The sequence below is a fragment of the Triticum urartu genome, chromosome 1A (genome assembly GCF_056163025.1).
Source record: "Triticum urartu cultivar PI428250 chromosome 1A, HENAU_Tu73, whole genome shotgun sequence".
Classification (NCBI taxonomy): domain Eukaryota; kingdom Viridiplantae; phylum Streptophyta; class Magnoliopsida; order Poales; family Poaceae; genus Triticum; species Triticum urartu.
In genome coordinates this window covers 437,417,962-437,423,815 of record NC_141873.1, presented here as the reverse complement: position 1 = coordinate 437,423,815, position 5,854 = coordinate 437,417,962, and positions in this window count along the sequence as shown.

Genomic DNA, 5,854 nt, shown 5'->3' with positions numbered 1-5,854 from the left:
GCTTGGCCAACTCTCTGTTTCACTTATTACCCAAATCGGTCCCACCGAGCTTGAGTAATCGGTCAAACCGAGTTTTGGATTTACCCTAACCCTAGCACATCGGTCCCACCGAGTTGATCCATTCGGTCCCACCGAAAACCCTAACGGTCACTAGCTTTGCTGAATCGATCCGACCGAGTTTATTAATTTGGTCCCACCGAGATTGGCAAGTTGTGTGTAACGGTTAGATTTTGTGTGGAGGCTATATATACCCCTCCACCACCTCTTCATTCGTGGAGAGAGCCATCAGAACAAACCTACACTTCCAACTTACTTTTTCTGAGAGAGAACCACCTACACTTGTGTTGAGGCCAAGATATTCCATTCTTACCATATGAATCTTGATCTCTAACCTTTCCCAAGTTGCTTTCCACTCAAATCTTCTTTCCACCAAATCCATATCCTGTGAGAGAGAGTTGAGTGTTGGGGAGACTATCATTTGAAGCACAAGAGCAAGGAGTTCATCATCAACACACCATTTGGTACTTCTTGGAGAGTGGTGTCTCCTAGATTGGCTAGGTGTCACTTGGGAGCCTCCGACAAGATTGTGGAGTTGAACCAAGGAGTTTGTAAGGGCAAGGAGATCGCCTACTACGTGAAGATCTACCGCTAGTGAGGCAAGTCCTTCGTGGGCGACGGCCATGGTGGGATAGACAAGGTTTCTTCTTCGTGGACCCTTCGTGGGTGGATCCCTCCGTGGACTCGCGCAACCGTTACCCTTCATGGGTTGAAGTCTCCATCAACGTGGATGTACGATAGCACCACCTATCGGAAGCACGTCTCAAAAATCTCTGTGTCTCCAAATTGCATTTGCACACTCCAATCCCATCCCTTTAAATTCTTGCAAGTTGCATGCTTTACTTTCCGCTGCTCACATACTCTTTGCATGCTTGCTTGATATGTATTGTGATTGTTAAAATTGTGCCAAAACTCCACTTTAACATAAAGAAATTAAAAACTGCCACTTTTAGCACTTAGTGTCTAATCAGCCCCCTCTAGACACCTCTTCTCGATCCTTTCACTCCCGCGGCCGAATCTAAAAGATTTCTAGAAGCAAAATTCAATCTGGCATAAATTTTTTGTATAATCATCCACAAATTCAAACCATGTGTAGGGCAATTACGTATCATTGATTTCATCCTCTCCCAAGATTGTGCAACATGTTCATGATCAAGTTGCTTAAAATTCATAATATCATTTCTAATAGAGATGATCTTAGCTGGAGGAAAATACTTGAGATAAAAGCATCTTTGCACTTATTCCATGAATCAATACTATTTTTAGGCAAAGACGAAAACCAAGCTTTAGCATGATTTCTAAGCGACAACGGGAATAGCTTCAATTTAACAATATCATTATCCACATCTTTCTTCTTTTGCATATCACACAAATCAACAAAGTTGTTTAGATGGGTTGCGACATCTTCACTAGGAAGGCTGGAAAACGGATCTTTCATGACAAGATTCAGCAAAGTAGCATTAATTTCACAAGATTCAGTATCGGTAAGAGGAGTAATCGAAGTGCTAATAAAATCATTGTTGTAGGTATTAGTAAAGTCACACAATTTGGTATTATCTTGAGCCATCATGACAGGCAAGCAATCCAACACACAAGCAAACAAGAAGTGAGCGAAAAGAGGCAAATAGGGAAAGAGAAGGAGGACAGAGAGAGAGGGCAAATAAAACGGCAAGGGTGGAGTGGGGGAGAGGAAAACGAGAGGCAAGTGGCAAATAATGTAATGCGGGAGATAAGGGTTTGTGATGGGTACTTGGTATGTTGACTTTTGCGTAGACTCCCCGGCAACGGCGCCATAAATCCTTCTTGCTACCTCTTGAGCACTGCGTTGGTTTTCCCTTGAAGAGGAAAGGGTGATGCAGCAAAGTAGCGTAAGTATTTCCCTCAGTTTTTGAGAACCAAGGTATCAATCCAGTAGGAGGCCACGCACGAGTCCCTCGCACCTACACAAACAAATAAAATCCTCGCAACCAACGCAATAAAGGGGTTGTCAATCCCTTCACGGTCACTTACGAAAGTGAGATCTGATAGATATGATAAGATAATATTTTTGGTATTTTTATGATAAAGATGCAAAGTAAATAAAGCGAAATAAAAACGGTGCAAGAAATAGCTTGTTGACGGAAGATTAATATGATAGAAAATAGACCGGGGGCCATAGGTTTCACTAGTGGCTTCTCTCGAGAGCATAAGTATTACGGTGGGTAAACAAATTACTGTTGAGCAATTGACAGAATTGAGCATAGTTATGAGAATATCTAGGTATGATCATGTATATAGGCATCACTTTCGAGACAAGTAGACCGACTCCTGCCTGCATCTACTACTATTACTCCACACATCGATCGCTATCCAACATGCATCTAGAGTATTAAGTTCAAAAGAACAGAGTAACGCTTTAAGCAAGATGACATGATGTAGAGGGATAAACTCATGCAATATGATATAAACCCCATCTTGTTATCCTTGATGGCAACAATACAATACGTGCCTTGCTGCCCCTACTGTCATTGGGAAAGGACACCGCAATACTGAACCCAAAGCTAAGCACTTCTCCCGTTGCAAGAAGGATCAATCTAGTAGGCCAAACCAAATTGATAATTCGAAGAGACTTGCAAAGATAACCAATCATACATAAAAGAATTCAGAGAAGATTCAAATATTGTTCATAGATAAACTTGATCATAAACCCACAATTCATCGATCTCAACAAACACACCGCAAAAGAAGATTACATCGAATAGATCTCCACAAGAGAGGGGGAGAACACTGTATTGAGATCCAAAAAGAGAGAAGAAGCCATCTAGCTAATAACTATGGACCCGAAGGTCTGAGGTAAACTACTCACAAATCATCGGAGAGGCTATGGTGTTGATGTAGAAGCCCTCCATGATCGATGCCCCCTCGATCGGAGCTCCGGAAAAGGCCCCAAGATGGGATCTCACGGGTACAGAAGGTTGAGGCGGTGGAATTAGGGTTTTGGCTCCGTATCTGGTAGTTTGAGGGTACGTAGGTATATATAGGAGGAAGAAGTACGTCGGTGGAGCAATGTGGGCCCCACGAGGATGGAGGGCGCGCCTGGGGGGGTAGGCGCGCCCCCTACCTCGTGCCTTCCTGGTTGCTTTCTTGACGTAGGGTCCAAGTCCTCTGGACCACGTTCGTTCCAAAAATCACGTTCCCAAAGGTTTAATTCCATTTGGACTCCGTTTGATATTCTTTTTCTGTGAAACTCTGAAATAGGCAAAAAATAGCATTTTGGGCTGGGCCTCCGGTTAATAGGTTAGTCCTAAAAATAATATAAAAGTGTATAATAATGCCCAATAATGTCCAAAACAGAATATAATATAGCATGGAACAATAAAAAATTATAGATACGTTGGAGACGTATCACGCGACACTATGATCAGAGACCCTTTGACGAAACTGTTGCGATGCAATAATCAAAAACGATGGTGTAAAAGAACCGTCAAAAAATGTGCAAAATGTTTGCGATGGCAGATCCATCAAACACGGTTCAGATTTTAGTTGCATGTGCGATGCAGGGCATACAGTTCACTCCAACGAACTGTTTGCGATGAGGCGGAACAAAAGAAACAGGCAGCCTGATGAAGGTGTGTGCGATATACAACATACGGTTCACTCGGATGAACTGTTTGTGATTAGGCAACACAAAAGAAATGGCCAGTCAGATCAAGGTGTGTGTGATTGAGGGCATATGCTTCAGAAGGATTAACTATTTGCGATTAGGAAACGAAACAGAAACGGGTCAGCCAGATCAAAGTGTCTGCGATTGATGGCGTACACTTCACATGGATGAACTGTTTGCGATTAGCCACAACAAACTGAAACGGTTAGATAGATCAACGTGTGTGCGCTAGACGGGCACACACATTCTAATTAAAATAAGCGTGCGCGATGGTAATAACGAGCGCGCATGGTTGTTCGAACAAGACGTGTGCTGACATTGCCTATTGTGGTGCACCCTATGGTGCAAACGCTACATACGCGGCTGAGAAAGCGTACGTGCCCATGTTACACCTTCCAGGAATAGTGCTGCACTTATAACCGTCAGTAAATTTTGAGCATGCGTCCCGTCACATTTCAAATTGCAAACCTGTTCACACCGATCAAAACCTAAATGGTTTCCCACTTAGGAGCATATTACTACTCGGTTATAAATACTACTACTTCAATATTACTACTCGGTTGTAAGATAATTATTATCCACTGTCATCGTCCTTATATTCATCATGCTTGCTATAAGTCGCAGACAATGCTATATAGGTCCGTCAGATCTTACATCAAGATCCATGCAAAACTTTCTTTTTAGATTTTCAATTTTCTCTCTTAAATCTCAGTCCAGTGGGACACATAGCCACGCCGTAGAATAGGGGCTCGGGCGCCATTAATGGAGATGTTGGGAGGGAGGTGGGCAGCGGGTAGCAGTCAAAGGGCTCTCCTCCCGATGAGCACGCGTAGGGGTCTGGTCGCACGCCTCCAGTACTCAAATAGCTACCCCGCACGGCACCTCCTAGCCAATAAAAAAGGGGATGCGTGGCGGCACGTAAATGGTAAGCAGAACGCCCACGGTTTCAATAATACTTGTGTTTCCGATTTGTAACGTGACAACACTTGTTCCAAAATGACTTTGTTGATTGTTAATGTGTGCGCCTTCGCAAATCCGACAGAAAAATTACCACAACATGTTGGTGCCATGTCATGACACCATGCCAAGTTTCATGATTTTCAGGCGTGTTTTGGATTTACAGGAATTAAAAAACCAAGTTTCTCAATCTTTCCGGCCGAGCGATGCCCAGATGTTTGAATTTCATTCCCATTTCTTGCATGGGACCTAAAAATTCACCCAAGGACACACATGTGATTTTTGAAACAACTTTGGTGCACTGGAGCCCGTGCTTGTAGTTCAAATTTGAATTGTGCACATTAAATGCGCAGAAACTCAATTAATGTATAAAAAAGGCCAAACGAACCCGGAATAATTCTGAAATTTAGCACGATACTTCTATTTGGTCTAATCTGCCTGTGTAAAAAAATTAAGGCGGGAAAGGCAGTGTAAGTATCTCGTTTCGCACACGAAGGTGACACATTCCCTCTCGGAACCACGGACCTTCTTAAGGGAAGCTCCAGTTTGCAAGAAGTTTACACCAAACCTTATCCCAATTCGGCCAAAAAAATCACTATAGCATGTTAGTGCCATGTCATGACACCATGCCAAGTTTCATGATTTTCAGACGTGTTTTGGATTTACAGGAATTAAAAAACCAAGTTTCTCAATCTTTCCGGTCGAGCCATGACGCCTAGATGTTTGAATTTCATTCCCATTTCTTGCATGGGACCTATAAATTCACCCAAGGACACACATGCAATTTTTCAACCAACTTTGGTGCACTGGAGCATGTGCTTGTAGTTCAAATTTGAATTATGCACATTAAATGCACAGAAACTCAATTAATGTATAAAAAAGGCCAAACGAACACGGAATAATTCCAAAATTTAGCACGATACTTCTATTTGGTCTAATCTGCCTGTGTAAAAAAATTAAGGCGGGAGAAGGCAGTGTACGTATGTCATTTCACACACGGAGGTGACACGTTCCCTCTCGAAACCACGAGCCTTCTTGAGGGAAGCTCTGGTTTGCAAGAAGTTTACACCAAAGCTTGTCCCAATTCGGCCTAAAAAATTACCGCAACATGTTGGTGCCATGTCATGACACCATGCCAAGTTTCATGATTTTCAGGCGTGTTTTGGATATACAGGAATTAAAAAAATCAAGTTTCTC